Source organism: Anguilla rostrata, chromosome 10, assembly GCF_018555375.3.
Source record: "Anguilla rostrata isolate EN2019 chromosome 10, ASM1855537v3, whole genome shotgun sequence".
Taxonomy (NCBI): Eukaryota; Metazoa; Chordata; class Actinopteri; order Anguilliformes; family Anguillidae; genus Anguilla; species Anguilla rostrata.
In genome coordinates this window covers 1,797,138-1,818,189 of record NC_057942.1, presented here as the reverse complement: position 1 = coordinate 1,818,189, position 21,052 = coordinate 1,797,138, and the positions used below count along the sequence as shown (strand labels likewise).

Sequence of the window (21,052 nt, the reverse complement as noted above, 5' to 3'; positions counted from 1 at the left end):
GGGGAGGGAGGGGGGGGGATGGGGGATGGGGGGGGAGCAGGTAGGGGTGTGGCGGTGAGGGGGGGGATGGGGGGGGTTGGCGGAGAGAGGGGCGACGGGGGACAGGTGGGGGTGTGGCGGTGAGGGAGGGGCGAGTTCTGGCGATGAGTAATGGCCGCTCCGCGCGGCTCGCCGTGGCGACACTCAAAAGAAAATGATGTCCCCGACGCGCCATAAATCCCCCGGGTCCTTGTGTTCCGTGACGTCTGACAGTTTTATTCTCCCCAACTTCGAGGGACATTAAGCCCTGGGATGAGATGAGTCGAGCGGAGGAACGAACAGGACCCCCGTCCCGACGACGAGGACACCGTCAGTCTCGCCCCCTCCCACCCCCATCCTCTTTTTTTAACCCCTCCGTCCAATCACAGACGGAGGTGTTCCGAGCACCAAAATAAATGTTTGAGTGGATCAAAACAGACAAAGAGAAAAGAGGAGCGAGAGTACTTCCTGTTTTTTTTGCGCTAGACAGGAAACATAATCCATACTGATGACTGGGCCGCTCAGCCCATCAAGCCTGAGAGCATGCAGCAGAACTCAAACACCAGCAGGGTCTCCCTCTTCTGGAGTGGGTTTTTTTTTAACTAAAATATGCTGCACGTGACTTGACTGAAAGCTTCGGTAACCTTGACCTTTTATGTATTGTAATTTGCTAAAGATGTTGTTTGAGCCACAGAAATACACACGTCTCTAAACAAACAGAATTCTCTGTCAACTTCCTGTTTTCCCCCCCAGACCCCTCCCCCTGAGGCAGAGCTGCCCAATCCTGTTCCTGGAGCTCTTACCATCCTGCAGGTTTTCACTCCAACCCTAATGTGGCACACCTGACTCTACTAATTAGCAGCTCAGTGAGACCTCTAGCTGTTGAGTGAGGTGTGCTTTGACATGGATGGACTGGAAACCTGCAGGATGATGGACCTCCAGGAGCAGGGTCGGGCAGCCCTGCCACACGACCTTCAGGAGCCCAGGCCTGCAGGCAGCACACCTGAGGGAGACAGGTAATCAGCCCAGGTGTTTTCACTTGCCTTCGTTAAGCTATTTGCAAACACACAGGCTGCCACGACTATGGCCTAAAGAGACTTCTGCAGGGCTGCAGAGGTGTGGGAGAAAGCAACTGCCAAAATAAAATAAAAAAACAAAGAAGGAGAAGGAGAAGGAGAAGCAGAAGGAGAGGGAGAGGGAGAGGGAGAGGGAGAAGGGGAAGGGGAAGGAGAAGGAGAAGGAGAAGGAGAAGGAGAAGGAGAAGGAGAAGTGTGTGAGTTTAATACTGGTGCCAGTTTATTTTGGAGTGGAGGATGTTTCTCTTTTTCTTGGTGGTTGATTTTGGATTCTCACCTTGGGAAAGGGGAGATTAGCACAGCTCTTGATTAATTCTTGTTTTATTTTATTGTTTTTTCTTTTCTTTTCTTTTCTTTAATACTGACTGCCTGTCTGTCAGTGGCCACATGCCCCCATTGACTCTGGCAATGCTAGAACAACGCGGTTAGAAGTTAGCGGAGGAATGGATGTGTTTCAAGGCTAGCTCCCTTTTGTAATTTCCCGCTTAAGATGCAATAACCTCGGGCCAAACAAAGCTCGTTGTAGCACTGCGAACGGCCGAGTATGGATCTGCGTGGCTGGGAAGGCTGTGGGTTTTGTGTGGCTATTCATATTTCCTTTCTGAATCTAATGAAAAACATGCAGCTTTCTTTGAAAGCCATAGAAATATTCGCTTCGCTTTTAAATGTCACTCAAGTTTGTAATTAATATGCTAAAAGGGGAAAAACCAGCAATAATGAGCTTTTATTTATGACTTATTTGCTCAGGGCATGTTCCAGTTTTGTGCGTCTCTTCAGGGGTCAGGTTAGGATTTCCATGGGGTTCGCTGGTCTTTCAGCAAATTTAATCAATGACAGTTGGACACTAGAGTTGCTGCTTGTATTATTACCTGCCCATTTATTTTCCTTATTTCTTTTTGTAGAGTGGTTTTAAAAATCGGGGGGGGGGGATAAAAGAGAAGGTTTAATGATCAGCTGCGGAAAAACCTGGCTTTGGAACCTTTCTCCAACGCGCATAAAGACGTGACCGATGCAATGTTTTCCTGTTCTGAAGCTGCTCACTGACACGTGTGACTCTCGAGCCGTAATGGCCGCTTTGGGTAATTGACAGTAACGGAATGCTGACTTCATTTCTAACGCTGAAGGTTCGTACATCCTTCCTCGCCCCCTTGGGTCCGTTTGACCCGGACGGCGCTAAGTGGCCGTCGTGACAGGGGCACGTCCGAATCGCTCAGTAAACCCAGGATGGGAACATGACCCCGTGCTCGTCCATTCTTTTGGTTAATGACAGAAGGATGTGTCCGCTGTGGGAGAGATGTGGGGCTGTGTGTGTGCAATGCAAACCATGCATCAAATTAAGGAAAACGTTTGTGTGATGATGGCACGGGAATCGTTGGGTCATAATTACTACCCACTGCACAGCCTGCACAGCTGCCTGTGAACATGCAGAAACGCAAATGTAAAAGAGAAGCCTTGTGTTAATTCTAAAGTCATTCAATTTAAATTTGTATTAGGACATTTTATGCTTTATATTGGAATGGAAGTGCACATTGTCTAAAAGTGTTACCCGAGTGATGCAGACTCGGTGGACGCCTACTATGAACGGTGAGTGAGCGTGCGCACGTGTGTGTGTGCGCGTGTGTGAAATAGGGTAACTGATCCACCCCATCAGGGAAAACCAGCTTGATTGATAGCTCGCTCAAACATTCTGTGGTTTCTTGCTTCTAATCATTTACCCGCGGACCAGCCTGAGCGATCTGGTGCTGCCTTTTTCGCACGGACGATAAATACCAGCGTGTTTGAAATAAAACCAGCGGGACGCCGCTCGTGGGCCCGATGCGTTCCCTCAATCTTCTCTCGCGAGCGCGCCTCTGGGGTCATTCCTCTAATTATCCCAAATAAATTATTAGCGAGGTCTATTTTAACATGATGAATAACTCCCTACTTTTCCCCCCGAAAGACTTAAATACGCGCAATACGGCCCGCCTCGTACGCCTTTCCTCATTCCTCTCTCTCTCTCTCTCTCTCATTTGTTTTGTTTGGATCGCATGATGCATTACGCGTATTTATCATGTATGAATGCTGCGGTGTCATCCAGGAGGTGTTTAAGGACCCGATTAGCTGTTCCTCGGGATGCCGGTGACGGTCTAAATGTGCAGGTCGGTCTCGGATCAGGACAGTAAGGCTGTTAAATATGGATCGTATGCTAATGAGCTGTGGAAATCCACACATTATGAGCCAGGTCCCAAGCACTGTGTTTCATCCTCCTTGACTGCAAGCAGCACCACATTCTGTTGCGTAACTGCACTGAGGTCCAAAGCATCGCATTACAGCATTACAGCATTACAGCACGATACGTCTCTTTGCACCGGAGTTCAATATTACTCTCAATGAGCACATTTTCTGCGACAGACGTCTTGCAGAATGTAGTTAACTGCTCTAAAACTACATGCGCACTAACTAGTGCACTGCAGGTAACGGGTACATTACACCTGGTCTGAATGTCAGTGGAAAGCAAGGTATTTTATTTGTTTTTTTACCGTGTGACATCTTGCATTCCAACTGGACCCCTCTCCTGACACAGTTTGGGAATCTCTACCTTATTAGAGCTGCTACACGCTAGCAGAAACATTTTCACACCTGAGACCCTGTGTGTGTGGTAAAACCCAAAACAAACCCTAGCACCCTGGTGTTAGCCTATTGTACTGGACTTACACCTCTGATATAAGCCTGAGAGAGCAGAGTTGTGTGTAGCGATAAACCCGCCCAGTTTTTTGGGACCTAGCCAATCAGATAAGCTCTGTGAAGGTGGTCCTAAAGCGAAGGCATCGATTTGAGCGTGCGCAGGGAAGTGGTTGATAAGCGAGAGGATGTGTGTGTAAAACATGCCTTCCTCTTCTCGCGGCCCTCTGAGACTCAGATCGATGTCTACACTGGCAGGTACCTGCAGTAGCCCATCACCTGCACATTATCTGCTGTCTCCCAGGTGGTGAGGTGTGTGTGGTGGTATCTCTCGATCCAATCGTCTGTTTTCCCAGAACACCCCTGGTGCAAAACCAAGGGGCTGGATCTACGACTAGTTCCAATATCGCCTCTCTCTCGATCCTTAAGGTCAAAGAGCTCTGTGCTGCAAACTCATCGACTCCACTTACTGATTAAATGTGGGCCTCCGTGGCCTCTTTGTGATGTCACAGATATGTGTTGCCGGGTTACACTGGTGTTCTGCTGTACTGTACGTCGCTCTGGGTAAGAGCGTCTACTAAGTGACTGTAATGTAATATGTAATGATTCTCGTACAATTCACTTTTCTGGAGAGTGGGTGGCAGGGGGATGTGGGGGGCGGGGGTTAGAGGGGTAAAAGGGAGAATGGGGAGGTTGGAGCTGTTTGAATGGTTTGGGCTGGGGGGTGGGGGGGTTAGAGGGGTAAAGGGAGGAAGGGAGGGTTTGAGCTATTGGAGTGGTTGGGGGAGGGGAGGTTAGAGGGGTAAATGGGGGAGGGGGGTTGGAACAGTTACAGAAGTTGGGTGGGGGGGAGAACATTCCAGACCAAGACTCCTTTTGGGCCCCCAAGAAAGAAAGGCCCTGTTGCCATGACAACAGACAACAGGTGCAAAGAAACAGCCAGTAGCCAGACAGTACACTCAGGATAGCCAATAGTACAGGTGCAAAATTATATATCCCCCCCCCCCCCCAAAGAATAATAAATGTAAAGTGTTGAAGGTCAAAGGTCGCAGAAGTGAAACCTTCTCAACAATCCCATTAACTCTTCATGTAACCACACTGCAATTTTTTAGAGTATTTCTTTTTTTTATTGAAGTGATAATATGATCGTCTTTAAAAAAAAACTGATTCGATCCCATCATCCATTGCGTCTATATTCTATGCACCATTTGTAGTAAAATGCTGTGTGCCAAACCTTGTCAAGACCTCCTTATGTCGGAGGGATTAAACTTACCATAGACGGATACTTAATTGGCAGCCATTTTCTTTAGTGTTCAATGATTGCGTTTTTTTTTTTTTCCTGAAGCGGAGAGCGCTTGTCTCATTTAATGCCGAGCCAATCCAGGTCTGATTGCAGTTATTTATGCGATCCTTTATTCTTATCCTCCTCAGACTGACAAGTGTCGGGGAGGGGGGTGAGGGGGGGGGGGGGACGCAGGAGCTAGCGAGTTTCTGAGGGCTTTGCGGCTGCTTGCGTTCGCTGCGAAGTCCTGTAATTGGAGGAGAGAATCCCTACAGTGATCTCCTAGTGGCCAAGTCCCCCCGCAGAGCTATAATTTATGGATTCAAAGTAATAAAAAGATTTCAGTTAATACAACTAAACAGCCCGCTGCTGGCATACCGGCAATCCTAATCATAAGAGAGGATGTGCAGTATTTACAGGAAACACCACGTTTCTGTACTTTGCTCAGATACTTTGAGTTGAAATAGTTTTTCACTAATGTGAGGTATTAACCAGCGCACTGTGTTTTTTGCTACTGCCTCGTTCTTCATTTATGGAACATAAACGACCTGTTTACCACCTACCCCGCAACCTGTTTACAAGCTCGCAATCTGTTCATAAGCAGGCCTGAAAGCCTGTTTATAGTGCTCCGCTGGTGGTCAGTGATTAGTTTTACTGCGTGTTTTTATAATGGGGTTAACGGGCCCCTGAAGCAGAGCCTGTACGAGCGGGAAAGGTGTGCTGAGGACCGTAACGAGGAAGAGGAAGGGGCGGGATGATGGTCCTTTGCTGTGGCTGGTTACCCAGAGGGCCGAGCGTGGCCCGGCACGGCGTCCGACGGTTCGGCAGTGCGCCGCGTTCGGCGGTTGTAGCGGGCGGAGAAGCGAGCGGCGTCTCGCGGACGTGCTAACGCCGCTAAGCTGCGGTCCGGTTCCCGTGAAACGCTGGATCGGGGCCGATTTTAGAGGCTGAGCTCGTGAGGCGCACACACGGCTGCAGGTGGCCCGATGCCGCGCTCTCAGCCGAATGAAGCCGATTGGCTCCCATGACGAACACGGCCGGGGTCCTCCAAAGCCCCAGAACACGCCTTTATTTCTCCGTATGGTACCGCTCGGGGAAGCAGGAAGTCACCGCTCCTCTGTTTCCTGTGGCCCGAATGGGGTTTGGGTAGCCGTAAAACTGTTTAACAGACCTCGTTGTGCGATCACGTTCTCTGGCGTTTGAGTGCCCCCAGAGGTCAGGGGTCGTAGCGGGGGGGTCTGTGGTCCAGACAGCCAATCACAAGCTTCTACCTCATTTAACCCCTCATTATTCCAGAATAAAAATTTCATCAAAAAATGATAATTTTGAGTTTTTTGTGGAAAGTGCCAAGTACATTATTTACTTGTTAGAACACTCACTCATGAAGGGGAACTGTGGTAATAACTATGTGCATTAATAGAGCTCAATATTTTTCTTAAGAAATATCAGCCAAGTATAACACCTCCTGTTATTGCAGCTCAGGGGTATGACTGGAACGGACCGTCTGGGATGCAAATCTGCACGAGTCCGTTTCCCTAACCGCTGCACCCCAGTCCCCCGCTGTGATTCCCCGTAAAGCATGTTTGGGTTGGGTGGGGGGACCCCCGGACCCCAGCACTGGGGAACACTCGGGCAGCTCTCTCAGGTCACACAGGTGAGTTCCCTCACCTGCAGTGCCCAGGTGAGCTCTCTCTCTCTCTCTCCTCTGCAGACAGCCCAGGTGAGCTCTCTCTCTCTCTCTCTCCTGCAGGCCCCAGGTGAGCTCTCTCTCTCTCTCTCCTCTGCAGACAGCCCAGGTGAGCTCTCTCTCTCTCTCTCTCCCTCTCCCTCTCTCCTGCGGACGGTCGGGTCGCACACGCGTGTGTGTGTGAGTGGCGGGGAGCTTCGTGGTGAGACAGTGTGGGTCTCTCAGCACTACCGTACGCGCAAATCCCGCTGTTTGGGTCCGGCGGCTGCCAGGGCTTAATCTGTTACACATTGCCGCAGAGCCGTCCACGCATGTTTATTTGAGTAAAGCTTTCCAAGTATTGAGGGGGAGGGGGGGGGGGCAGGGGGATGGGGGGGGACACTTCTGGGTTGCTACAACAGGCATAATCCGCTTCATAAACAAAGCGCTGGACGGGTTTTCAGATGGAAACATGGCTGAAAAGAGCGTTTTATAAGCGATGGAAGTTTGGAAATGCTGGAAGGATTTAGACCCGCCAACTTTCCCTCCCTCTGAGGCTCGTGGAATTTTCCAAAAGTAGAAGTGTGTGAGTGTTTCAGTGTGTGTGTGTGTGTGTGTCCGTGTCAGTGCATGCGTCCATGTTTGTGACTAAAATGTTGAAGTTTTGATTATGAATTTTGAATTAAAGTCAGTTATAGCGACAGCAATGCAAGCACCTGCTGCTGCATATTGAAAATCTTGCATTTTGGCGCTGTTGTGTCAGGGATGGATCTGCAGCACGGAGATAAAATGGCCTCCGGTGTGAACGCACCTACAGCTTCCCTTTTTACCCAGGACTGAAATCTTCCCACTAAACTTCACTTTCCACTCCTTACAGAAACACTCACACTTTCCCCCCCAGTAATGCTCAGGTTAAGACAAACACCTCCTCCATACTGTAGACCAGCATTTGTGTGTGTGTGTGTGTGTGTGTGTGTGTAGGTGGCGGTGGGGAGGGGGGGAGGGATTAAATGTAAGTACATTTTAACGGAGGGGGTGGGACCTGTACATTCATTTTAATAGCATGTGACCTTGAAATGCAGAGGTTTTGTACTTTAATCCTGTTGACGAAAGCTGCGCTCTGGCATTAGATATGCTGCAGGGAGTTGTGTTGACTGTAGCGTTTGCTTTTTCTCCTCCGTGATTCGAGGCAGAAATGCCCGCCCTGTTAAATATTTTCCTCTGAAAATGTGACCCCTCCGTATGGAGTCCTTGGCTCTCGAACACGCTCACCACATCTGCATAGTTACTGTATATTAGTTTGGGAATAAATGACCCTTAAACTACATTCATGCTGGTTTGTTGAATTAGCTTTCGAGGGGCATGCTGTGTCTCTGTCCTTTTGGACTGGTGCTGGCAACCTCTCTTCCCGAAGCCCTGTGTGCCAGGAACATCCAGCCACACTAGAGTGCGTTTGTGTCTCGCCTGGATTAAATTCATATTTATTTTTGATATTTAACTCTTTAGATGCTGGTAAATTTTGAAAGCAGTCCTGGGGGTCCCTGGGAATTTTCAAAGTTCATATGTAATAAAAGTATATGACACAAATGCACTGTACAATCACAGCAAGGGGAATTTATTTTTGAATGATCACAATGGATGTCATAATAGATGGCCCTTTTTAAGCCTTGTCAGTAACATGCAGGAAGTTTACTGGTGTATTTAGATCTAGGTCCGATAACTCTGTGTAGTGTTGTGTGTGGTGGGCGCTTTCGCCCTCCCCTGTAGATCCACCCCCTCACCGTTCACCCCTCTTCTGCATGTGCTCGATCGTCGCCTGCTCCAACTCTGTGCAGCCTCTTTCCCTGGCTGTGTGCGATCGGGCCGCTCTACTCGCCCCTCTGTGCCCTGGCTGTGTGAGATGGAGCCGCTCTACTCTGCGTTTCAGCCCCTCTGTCCCCTGGCTGTGTGAGATGGGGCCGCTCTACTCTGCGGTTCTGTTCCCTGGCTGTGTGAGATCGGGCCGCTCTACTCTGCGGTTCTGTTCCCTGGCTGTGTGAGATCAGGCCGCTCTGCTCTGCCGCTCTGTCCCCTGGCCGTGTGAGATGGGGCCGCTCTCTGGGATCGTGTTGCCCATTGTTTTGTTCTTTCAACCATCAGATTTTCCGTTGAGTTTGGTTTTCTGTTCTCTCCGTCCAACGCCTGAATACGCCAAGCGCAGAAAAAAGCATTAAATATAATATTTTAATCTGATGTAATTCACTCCTCGCTGTGTTCATGGAGACCTCTCTCTCTCTCTCTCTCTCTCTCTCTCTCTCTCTCTCTCTCTCTCTCTCTCTCTCTCTCTCTCTCTTTTTTAGCGCAATGAAAACTTCTCGGTTCGTCTCCGACGCCGCTGAGTAAATCCCCAAAGGCTGGAATCCGCTCCAAATTTGGCTTCGCCCGTCCTCCCGTAAACTCTCAGTAAACGGTACAGGCAGACTTCAGCGCCGACGCACGTACACGCGTGCACACACACACACACACACGCCTGCGCGTTTTGCGTCAGAGTGGAAGTACGCGGCCGGCCGATGTCTCGTCTTCGCCTGTCGCTTCGCGTCCGTCTGTCCGTCCCACATCGGTTCTGCCGTTCCCAGGCGAGAGTGAGTGAGCGAGCTTGTTGACCCCGGGACGATGGAGGGGGAGAGAGAGGAATGGGTGGAAGATGGAATGGAATGACTTTGCTTCGATCTGGAGTTCCAGAATCCTGGACTTTGCTTTGTTCTGGAATCTTACATCTCTCTCTCTCTCTCTCTCTCTCTTTCTCTCTCTCTCTCTCTCTCTCTCTCTCTCTCTCTCTCTCTCTCTCTCTCTCTCTCTCTCTCTCTCTTCCTCTTTCCTTTGGCTCTCACCCCCCCCCCCCCCAGGTGAGCAACACGACCCATTACTGCAGTAGAATAACAGAGACTGCCGTGAAGTACGTGAACAATTCTCTCCAATATCCATCAGGAGCCTGACAGCAGCATCTTCTGCAGGGCAGAGGGGAGAGGCTGGGGTGGATGAGGGGGGGTGAGGGGGGGTGGGGGGGTTCAGGAGTGGACTGGCACAAGAGGGTCTCTCTTCAGAAGGGTCTCTCCACTCTTACTCTCTACCCCACCCCCCCATAGAGTCCCCACATAGGCCACCATCGAAGGACAAACAAGGACTGGGAAATGCCTCTCACGTGTGTGTGGGTGGGTGTGTGTGTGTGTGTGTGAGATGGCGAGAGAGAGAGAAAGAGAGGGGCTCCCTTCAGAAATGATGATTTGATAAGCTGTGTGATGACAAGTCGTGTTTCTGCACAAATGAGCATCACTGTACATGTGGTGTCATGTCAGCCTAGACCCTCCTCTTCCTCCTCCTCCTGTTGTGATGCAATACTGACTTATTTACAGCCAGTGACATTTTCTCATTAGACTGAGAGGTTTATATAAACCTGTCTGCAGCGGCTGGGTTTTCCTCACGTGGTTCTCAAAGGCGTTTCTCAGTGTAATCCCGCCTCTTGCCCAATGCATGCTGGGATAGGCTCCAGCACCCCCCGCGACCCTGCCCAGAATAAGCGGGTACAGATAATGGATGACTGGATAATGGATGGATCTTCTCAGGGTGAGAAGTCGGATTGCTCTTTCAGGACAAGTCACCCTGCGCTATCAGACATTATCAGAATGTCAAGAATCCCCTCTAGACAAAAGCCAAATTACCTACTTTAAATTTTAAAGTGAAGTTTAATTTTGAACACCCTGCTTCCCTTAATTTCTAAGTATTAAATTGGTATCATGATATACACCCACATTCACAAGACGTGTGCCTACAGAACATGATTTGGAATCCCTGTGAACTCTGTGTCGCCACTAGCAAAAAAAAAAGTGGTCATTATTCTCGGCAAAGAGAGCAAATATAACACTGCTGTAAAGGCTTTTAATGCCCTCAACTTCACGAAGTTTCATCTAATGGAATGAAAACTTTTTTTGTTCTTCAGTTCCTAATGGGGGCTGCGGGTGGCAAAGCGGTCACAGGCTGTTTTCGGAAATATCAGGACTCCACTTAATGGGTGTAATTTGAAATTCTTGAATTTCTTTTTTAGATTAAAAAAAAAAAAAAAAAAAATCTGATGATGGTTTTTGCTGAGCGTGAAGTGGCGGGGATCTGTGCACACTATTCCGAATGCCTGATCTTGTACGTGAACACTCGATGGATATCGTGTTTTATTTTGTGACCGGAGTTCTGCTTTAACATACAGAGAGTACATGTTGGTGCGATTTAGGATAAACTCGGGAGAGATTAAGACATTCAGAGAGCTTCTGGAAACCCGGGGCTCCCATGAAGATTGAAATTAACGGTCAGAGATATCGGGGAACCGAAGGCCTCTCTCTCCGCTGAAGAATATCTCAGATTTCTATCACATTTCTAGAAGTGGATATTTCCTATATTAGCGCTGTAGTTTTTACTATGAGAGGGACACTTGCGTAATGGGCTGCAGGCCTCAGTCTGGTCCTGCTGAGTCACGTCCCCACACTGGCTGTGCCAAACAGAGAAAATGGAGGTGCCTTCCCCCCCCAAAATAACGTTGCTGACGTGGAGCCGAACAAAGTTATGGATGAGCTCAGAACGATCGTGTCTGTCTGTCTCTGTTTCTCTCTGTCTGTCTGTCTCTGTCTGTCTGTCTGTCTCTCCACCTGTCTTTTTATCTCTGTCTGTATGACGTGAAACTGCCCTGCTGCACAAGCACCTCTAGCACAGAGACGACCTCAGCACCACAAGAGAACTGAGATTAGTTTCCTGCACTCTGATTGGGTTAATTCAGCTTAATGCTCAGTTAAGCTTGAATTGCAGACCCGCACCCCCCCACCCCCCCCTCCTCCCTCCCAGTCGTACTTTTAATTGCACACTGTGATCGGTCAGAAGGAACTGGCTGTTCTCACCTCAGGCGTCCTAAGAACGTGAGCCAGGTGTTCACGGCTTGGACCACAACCACTATTTTTCGCTTGAGCAGACATCAACAAAGAGCTGATGAATAAGCTTAGCCAGGCTAGCGTGCGTGAAACAGCGGGATGATGACGTGTGATGTCGTGTGAAAGTGCCGTTTCAGTGTGAGACTCGCGCTTAAGCAACACGGCGCTGGAGAGGCCGTGCTGTATCCTGAATACAGCCACGGCTGCTGGGGTGTGGCGAGGCACAGCACGAAGTGTAGAGCCGGCAACCCCCCTGTAACCGCGACTGCATTCACGATATATAGCACCACCTCGAGTGCTGTACTGCTTTTATAATACCAGTACAACATATAGATAAAAATTAATTAATGAGGCTGTATCATTCGGTTTGTAATATTCGTAAATATCTGTTGGACCACGCCCCCCCCATGGCTGCCCATCCAGCGAGAGCTGGATGGGCAGCACTTCACTTCACTCCACTCACTTCCCCCTCCTCCCCTGACCCCCCCCCCCCCCAGTGTTAAAAATCAAATTCAACACCGTCCTTTCACTCCTGTGGGTAACTAGGAAACTAGGCAGCTGAAAATGGGGGAGGAGCTCTGCACTTGAGTGACAGGAGATCACTGCAGGCCTCCGTCATGCACTTGTTAAACCTTGAAGATCACATAATGGTCCCGCCCACCTGTCAATCATACAGGGGTGCTTAACATGCCAAAGGGTGGCGGTCAGTAGCAAAACAATCCGCAGAATGTGGCCTCCAAGAATGAGGTTATCATAATAATTTTTAAAATCTTTTTTAAATGTCTTTTTTCCCCATTCTTACATGCGTGCGCACACACACACACACACACACACGCCAGCATATATCCACAGACACTCACACACACAGTTATACACCCATACGCACCACTGCAAACATAAGAGCTCTTAGCCTGGATTGGGTTGTTTCCATCACCAGTGAAGGGCTGGCAGTGGAGTGGATGTTACACTGCTGTTGCTTTAGCAGAAGTGGATCTATCACCCACTACACCTGAAGAGTGTGTGTGTGTGTGTGTGTGTGTGTGTGTCCGTATGTGTGTGTGAGTGTGTGAGTGTAAAAATTATGGCGATCATTTTCATGCACAATTGAGTATTATGGGCGGAATCATGTACGCCCAGACCCCCTCTTCCTCCCCCTCCTCCTCCTCTAATTAGTGTGTTGGGGGGGGGTAATTTACACAGACTCTGTGGTGTGTGTATGCCTTTGCATCAGTAGTAAGTAGAGCTGAGATTGTTTTTGTAAATGTGAACAGTTTATGAGGGTTAGGGGTAAGTATATCCCTCCCAACACTCCAAGGTGGAATTTGCTGGCCTAATATGCGTTTTGCCTGTGATGTCTTCATACTGGACACTGAGCCGCTGTGTCAGTAACACAAATCACTGTGACAACAGAGAGGGAGGTGTGTGTGTGTGTGTGCTCGTTAGTGTGTGTGTCCGTATGTGTGTGCATGCGCGTGTGTGTGTGTTCGCATATGTGTGTGCGTGTGCCTGTGTGTGTGTGTGTGTGTGTGTGTGTGTCTGTGTGTGTGCATGTGCGTGTGCATGTGTGTGCGCATGTGAGTGTGTGTGTGTGTGTGTGTGTGCATGTGAGTGTGTGTGCATGCGTGTGTGTGTGTGTGTTCACATATGTGTGCGTGTGCGTGTGTGTGCGTGTGCGTGTGCCTGTGTGTGTGTGCATGTGCCTGTGTGTGTGTGTGTGCATGTGCCTGTGTGTGTGTGTGTGTGTGTGTGTTCGCATGTGTGTGTGTGTGTGTGTGTGTGCATGTGCCTGTGTGTGTTCGCATGTGTGTGTGTTTGTGTGTGTGCATGTGCTGTGTGTGTGTGTGTGTGTGTGTGTGCATGTGCCTGTGTGTGTGTGTGTGTGTGTGTGTGTGTGGCAGGGGTCTGTTTGATATACAGCTCCTGGAAAGCTGAGTCTCTCCTGCTCTTCCTGTCTGTAAATCATGTGAGATGTCTGGAGCGAATGCGTGGGGGAAACGCGACTCAAACACACACGCGCACACACACACACACACGCACACACACACGCACACACACACGCACACACACACACACACACACACGCACACGCGCACACACACACGCACACGCGCACACACACCGCTCGCCCACCTGCCCGTTCGTTTACGTGTCTTTTTGATTTAATTTGTGTTTTATTTTTATTAACTGTTGAGCTGTTGAGTTTGGTAAATGCACAGTGACTGGGACGTTTCTTCTCTGTTTTTCCCCTGTTTGTGTCTTGGCTCCGCGTGATGTGTCACCTAACCCGCTCCCCTCCTGATCTTTATCCCTCTCTGATGTGTGTGTTTGTCATCTGAGTGACGCGTCCTGCGTTCGGGCCTGAGTTAGAGCTCTCATTCTGCAGTGACTGGCCCCCTCCTTCAGAATCTGCCAATCAGGACAGAGTGGCACGTAACTGCAGTGGCACCAAAAGAAATGACCAGAATGCCCAATATATTAACTTGTATTTAATGTACTAATGCACTAATGGTTTAAAGGGTGTTGCCTTTCATATTTGTTCATTTGTTCATTCCCCCCCACCCCCCCATTTGTTCATTTCGCTCCCCCCCCCCCCCCCATTTCATTTCTGACATCTTAATAACTGTGTACTTTCACAGCGAGTACTGCGATGGCATCCAGTTGCTATTATTCTCTCTGTAATCGAGCGTGAGAGCAGGTATAATCGCTTTGTTCAGCTGCATTGGTGGTTTTCGGAAAACTTGTTTTCCGGAGGTTTCTTTCGCCGCCGGGAATGTTGGCGGTGAGCTGGACGTTCCGCCCGGGAGCCGTGGTGGATCGCACCGGTGCCAACCTGGGAACACACGTCCCCGCCGGCCTCCTTACGCCTCCGGGGGACACCGCCGCGCACCTCCAAAAGCCACAGCCGAGCCTGGGGACCCCAGCAGACCCTGCGGCTCTCCGGGACCAGGGCAGGGGACCCCAGCAGACCCTACGTCTCTCCACACCAGGGCTGGGGACCCCAGCAGACCCTGTGCCTCTCCAGGACCAGGACCAGGGCCGGGGACCCCAGCAGACCCTGTGGCTCTCCGGGACCAGGGCTGGGGACCCCAGCAGACCCTGTGCCTCTCCAGGACCAGGACCAGGGCCGGGGACCCCAGCAGACCCTGTGGCTCTCCGGGACCAGGGCTGGGGACTCCAGCAGACCCTGTGGCTCTCCGGGACCAGGACCAGGGCTGGGGACCCCAGCAGACCCTGTGGCTCTCCGGGACCAGGGCTGGGGACCCCAGCAGACCCTGTGGCTCTCCGGGACCAGGGCTGGGAACCCCAGCAGACCCTGTGGCTCTCCGGGACCAGGGCCGGGGACCCCAGCAGACCCTGTGGCTCTCCGGGACCAGGGCCTGGGACCCCAGCAGACCCTGCGGCTCTCCAGGACCAGGGCCGGGGACCCCAGCAGACCCTGTGGCTCTCCAGGACCAGGGCCGGGGACCCCAGCAGACGCTGTGTCTCTCCAGGGCCTACAGCGTACTGCTCATATAACACACGGTGAGCCAGTTCATCCAGCTTTGACAGGTGATGTTTATCAAACAAAACCACTGAGCAGAGTAACAAGTGAAAACACTGTGCTGATCCTTATCAGGATTCCACAGGGTTTCTCTGATTATTTGCGTTTTGGCTAAGAGCACATGTTTCCAGATCCTGTACAGTGTCGGAAAGTGTAAAGATAAAGAGAACAGTGTGAAGGGAGAAAAAAAAGGAGCAAAGTCAGGCCTGTGGTTATGAATCATCCACCTGACTCAGGCAGCAGGCCCCGCCCACTCGCAGGTGTGCTTCGCCCCAGTCACGGGTGACTCATCTCCGCTCCCAGGATCCCCTGGGGCCTGCCCGGCGAAACGGAAAGGTGTGTGGTGAGGAAATTGGCTGCGTAATGGAGATGGAAGGGGAGAAGAACACCGGTGCTGAGCTGAGGATTATCTGAATGGGTGGTGCGGGGGGCGGGGCGGGGGGGGGGGGGGGGCGGGGGCAGAGCTAACCTATGGAAAGGCTGCCTCAGCGCTAAGGGGCCATCGTATGGCGTGCCGGCTCACTCCAGGGTGTGAAAGGTCTTTGCTCTCTCACACACCCTGTGTCGGTGGGACCTTGGGCTGGCTATTGTTGTGTTGTGTTGTGTTGGAGTGTAGCACAGTGGGTAAGGAACTGGGCTTGTAACCGAAAGGTCGCAGGTTCGATTCCCGGGTAAGGACACTGCCGTTGTACCCTTGAGCAAGGTACTTAACCGAAATTGCTTCAGTATATATCCAGCTGTGTAAATGGATACAATGTAAAATGCTATGTAAAAGTTGTGGATAAGAGCGTCTGCTAAATGCCTATAATGTAATGTAATGTAACGTAACGTAACGTAATGTAATGTAATGTAATGTTGTTTGACGTGTGTCGGAGTGTTCGGGTTACCTGGAGATGAGTGACATTCGTGTCGCGGTTTCTCATGAAGTGAAATCGCGCTGCCGTTAGTCTCCAGGAAGGCGGGCGACCGTATCCGCGGTCCTGAGCTTGTAAACTAGCCCTGTTGTCATGGCAGTTTGGTCTCCCGGTGACAGAGTGCAACACACACCTGCTGTTGATGCCTAAATAACTGCAGGTAGCTGGTTTTTCGAGTTATCCGTGCAGTCTGGGTGAAAAGGCACCCTGCGCAGAGTGCAGAGCACCGTCCCACCCCGGTACCTGCCGCGCAGGTGACCTGCGTACCCTGTCATTTTCACCCACAGTGCTTTTCTCTCTTTCGGCTGCTGTGGCAGTCTCTGGATGGACCCTTTTAAGAGCGAAGAGCTGGCCATCCTTTTCTGGGCAGTTGTCAGAAAGACCCCTTCTGTACAATTTCAAAATTTCAGCCTGGATTGAAAGTGAAATGAAATGTGCCCTTAAGAGGCTGAGCTTCTGTGATTACTGGTCTGCCCCCCCCCCCTCCCCCAGCACACCCTGCCCCCCTCCCGTCTCTCTGCAATGGATGTTTGGCATTTCTCAAACACTGAACATGTCCCCTTTTAGCTGCATATGCCATGGCTGAGCCTGGCACCTGTTCTGTTAATCTTTAGGAGTGTGTGTGTGTGTGTGTGCATGCGCGTCTGCGTTTGTGTGTGTGCGTGTGTAGTGTATAGTGTGTGTGTGTGCGTGTGTGTAGTGCATAGTGTGTGTGCGTGTGCGTGTGTGTGTGTGTGTATCAGTGAGTGTGCGTGTGTGTGTGTGTGTGTGTGTGTAGTGTACAGTGTGTGAGTGTGAGTGTGTGTGTGTGTAGTGTACAGTGTGTGTGTGTGTGTGTGTGTGTGTAGTGTCGTGTGTCGTGTGAGTGTGTGTGTGTGTGTGTAGTGTACAGTGTGTGTGTGCGTGTGTGTGTGTAAGCAGATGAGTGGTAGATGCTTTAATTTACAGTGGGTAAACCCCCTTCCCTGCACCTCCTCACCCACCCATGGAGACCCAGCAATCAGGCATCGCCACGGGAACCAGTATTGATGAACTGAGCAGAGTTCACTAATTAACACTGAACACACCTCATAAACGGGGGCCTCCTGCACCGACCAATCAGCTGCACAGATGTGTCCGTCAATGAGCCCAGCCTGTGGAATGGGGGGGGGGGATGTGGGGGGGGGTCAGCGCCGGTAGCACCTGCACATGACGTCTCTCTTGCCTGCTTGACTGATTTCTCTTCAGCTTCTGCTGCCGACTGCAGCCAAGACAAAGCCTGATGAATATGACGGTGTGTCACTGCGATTTTAATCCCAGGGAATTTATCAAGGTGGACCCCTATTTCGCCCCCCCCCCCCCCAATTTTTCTCTTCCCTAGTTGGAACAGCCAATCAGACACACCGTAGGCCTGTCCTGTGCGTGTGTGTTGTTGTTCCCCCCCCCAAAGTTGTAATGAGATGTATGCCTTGCCTGTAGAGACTTGAGTCTCTGGCCTTAATCTCAGGAACCAGATATTCTACTATGTTGAAACTTGCCGCTGAAGATTTGTGGACATGCCCAGTAGACTTGGTGCAGGTCTATGTGCTACTCTGGTTTCTGGAGAGACTAAAGTCCCAAGAGAGCTCATGAACTGCACACTCAATTGACGACTTGTCAACCACCCTATAGAACATTAAACTGATTTATTCTGCTCAGAAGAGCTAAATTATGCTAATGAGCATTAAACTGTGTTACACGGAAACAGGCAAAGAACCGCAGACTCTGATGAGCGTTACTCCTGACCGGGTGCGGAGCGGGTAAAAGTGCCGGAGAGGGGTGGGCTGGTAGACCCAACGTGCGGTTGGGAATATGTCTCCTCAGTCCTGCAGAAGCCCTGTGGTTCGTCGGCAAAGCCGGGCCCAATGGAGATATAGGCCTGTAAAAGCCATGCTGAGCTCTGTGAACGGACAATTTAACACAGATCCACAGTGTCTCCAACACACACACACACACACACACACCACTGCACAATACCCACACACGCACCACCCCGCACACGCACACTCACCCACACACTCACGCACACGCCGCACAGACACACACACACACACTAAGTGCAGATGAACACACTGGAACTGTGCAGCACTGACAGCACCATTCTGTTGGTGGTGCTGAAGCAGCTGCGGGGGCAGACTCAGTTTGTGTAACCTGCGTTATGGACGCTGCGCGACCCCTCGTGAACGTGGGGGCGGCTTTAAGCACAGGGCTCTTGCGCAGTTACAGCCGAACCCCCCCCCCTCTCCCCCCCGCCCCCCCCGGTCCTGACACAGAGCCATTGTCCCAGGGCCTCTCCTCCCCCAGCACAGGCCCTTTGTTGTAGTAAACAGCATGAATTTTTAATCTGGCCCCAGATCCTCTCCTGGTAATGAATGTGTCTGAGCGGTCAGGATCTCCGGGGGGGTGGGGGGGGTGGAGGGGGGGCGAGTCCCCATGACGCCCGTTGCTAAGTTTCAGCCATGCACTTCTCATGGAATCAAATGGTTCCACCCCATCGATTTGCCACACACGCACACTCTCTCACACACACACACACACACACACGTACACACGTGCACACACACACTGACATGCACACACATGCTCACAAACACGCACACTCACAGCTCAGCGATGTCCCCATGGGTATGCATATACACCCACACACACACAAGGGACTTTTCACATTAATACAAATGAGGATTTCAGTTTGTAAGGAAACAAACAAAAACAGGAAGTTTCTCGGTTTGTGTGTTACTCCCTTTCCCTGTCACTTATTCGCTCCGCTTCAAATGAGTTCCTTTCCTCTGATCCTGCGGGCCTCATTTCTGTGCCTGTAGTATTTGTGTAATCTCTTCCTCTTCTTCTTTACACAGTTGCTTATTTATTTATTTGTATTTATTTATTTATTTGCTTATCTATTTATTTGTCTCAGGGAGGATCCATAGTTTCGATTCCGTGGCCTCTGGCTGTCTGTCATTTTATTAGCGGATAGCTGCCGGGTCGATATTGTCGATCTGGAGCCGGGGCCATTGACCCCGATGAGCTCCGTGGAACGCCCGGCCCTGGATCCTCCATTTCCTCCCCCTTTCATTCTCGTTCTGTCGCTCCGACCAGCCCTCCCTTCCCAGCAACCTCTGACCCCGGCCGCTCCACGGAGACCAATCCCGGCCTCTAAAAATTTGCTTTGACCAGGCCAAGTGGGGATGCTCTTTCCCTCCATACAGGCACGCGCGCACACACACACACACACACACACACACACACACACACACACACACACACACATGCACATGCACACGCACACACACACACACACACGCACACACACACACATACACACACACAGGCGCTCCCTCAGTGAGCGAGGCGTGCGCTCGATCCGGTGGGCCCTGATCGCTGAATAATCAGCGCTTCAGCGGGAAGGCTTCTCTGAGAGGAGGATCAAACCGGACGGAGGAGGGGGAATAGCGTGGGGCGTGGAAGGGTTAATTCGGGGAAGGGTTTCGGAAAGCGATGGAATTCTCTCTCTCTCTCTCTCTCTCTCTCTCCCTGGGGCAATTAAGTTCCTGATTGATTTTTTGGATCTCTGCTCAATTCACCAGCTCTCTCTCTCTCCCCCTCCCTCCCTCCCTCTCTTTCTCTGTCTCTCTCTCCCCCTTTCTTTCTCTCTCCATTGATTATTTCAAGCATGCTGACTATGAAGGTAGCAGAGCCAGACTTGTAGAAATGAACTTCAATGGCTTGTACTATTTACTGCATTTCTGTGTGTGTGTGTGTGTGTGTGCATGTTTGTGCATATGTGTGTATGCATGTGTGCAAGCGTGCGTGTGTGTATGCGTGTGTGCAAGTGTGTGTGTGTGTGTGTGTATATGTGTGTGTGCATACATGCATGTGTGTGTGAGTATGCACCAGTTAATATCCACAGTACACACTCTCTGGGTTTTTTTTTAGTCCAAAGAGAAGTTATGAACTTCTTTTTCCCCCCACATAAAAATGAAGTGCAAGAGTTTTAAAAAGTAAGTTTTCATTTTATGTGAACGGTCGACAAAAAACTGCCAGCTTGTTTTTGACCACGGCGGCCATTGCTGTCAATACAAAGCGTTACGGTTCTGTAGGAGACGCTGGTCCACCGGCTCCCATCCTTTCTGATACACAAACCGCTGCAGTCAGCAGCTCCTGCATTCTCTTCGGTTTGTCAGCAGCTCCTGTATTCTCTTCTTTTTGTCTTCCCCCCCTTTTTTCTCTTTTTTTTTTCTCCCTCTCTCTTTCTCTTCGGAAATGTAATTCAGCGCTCGGGCGTGTCTCCGCCCCCACCAACCACTCTCTCCAAAAAAAAAAAAAAAGACAAAAAACAACATGGCATCCGACTCGGCTGACACATTGGCATTAGATTAATTGGTGCCGTTGTTTTCCTCTTATAAATGCGCTTCTCGTTGTTAAAGAGGCTGAAAGGTCACGTGTGAGTTTTGATCTAAAGACCACGATGGTTTCTTATTCCTGTAGCATCATGGGAACCAAAACTCGGAAGGCCTGAACCTCAAAACCCAAAATCTTGGGCATGATGATAGCCCGTATCCTGTGATCATGAGGTGCCATTTGGGTGGTATCAAGAAATCTGGTCACTGACTTATGCTGGTGCAGTATTGGGTATGAGTGGTGGACCTCACCTGTTCCACTTTGGGATGCCGACAGTTCGGTATTGGCCAGGAGGTCCTGTACTTCAGCAAAAGTTAAGAGATAATTAATTTAACTTACAGTAAATTAACTTCAGATTAAGTTAATGATCACACACACCGAAAAACAGGCAACTGAAAAAAAAAAGCCCTTCTTGTGAATAGCCAACCAAATTCAGGATGCTGATATATGATTGCCTAGGGCCTAATTTGATAAACAACCACAACTGGGAAGCTTGCAGTCCCGTCCCGTGTTCAGATTTTGGTGCCCT

General features: G+C 50.4%; 1 long non-coding RNA gene across 1 annotated transcript in view; it reads left to right on the top strand.

The window, feature by feature from the left end:
• Positions 1–892: 892 nt before the first annotated feature.
• The window catches only part of LOC135233808 (uncharacterized), a 35,933-nt gene continuing 15,773 nt past the window's right edge, over positions 893–21,052 (top strand). Inside the window, exon 1 of the long non-coding RNA XR_010323944.1 lies at positions 893–1,034. This is a non-coding gene — a long non-coding RNA (uncharacterized LOC135233808). The remainder of the gene's footprint in view (positions 1,035–21,052) is intronic.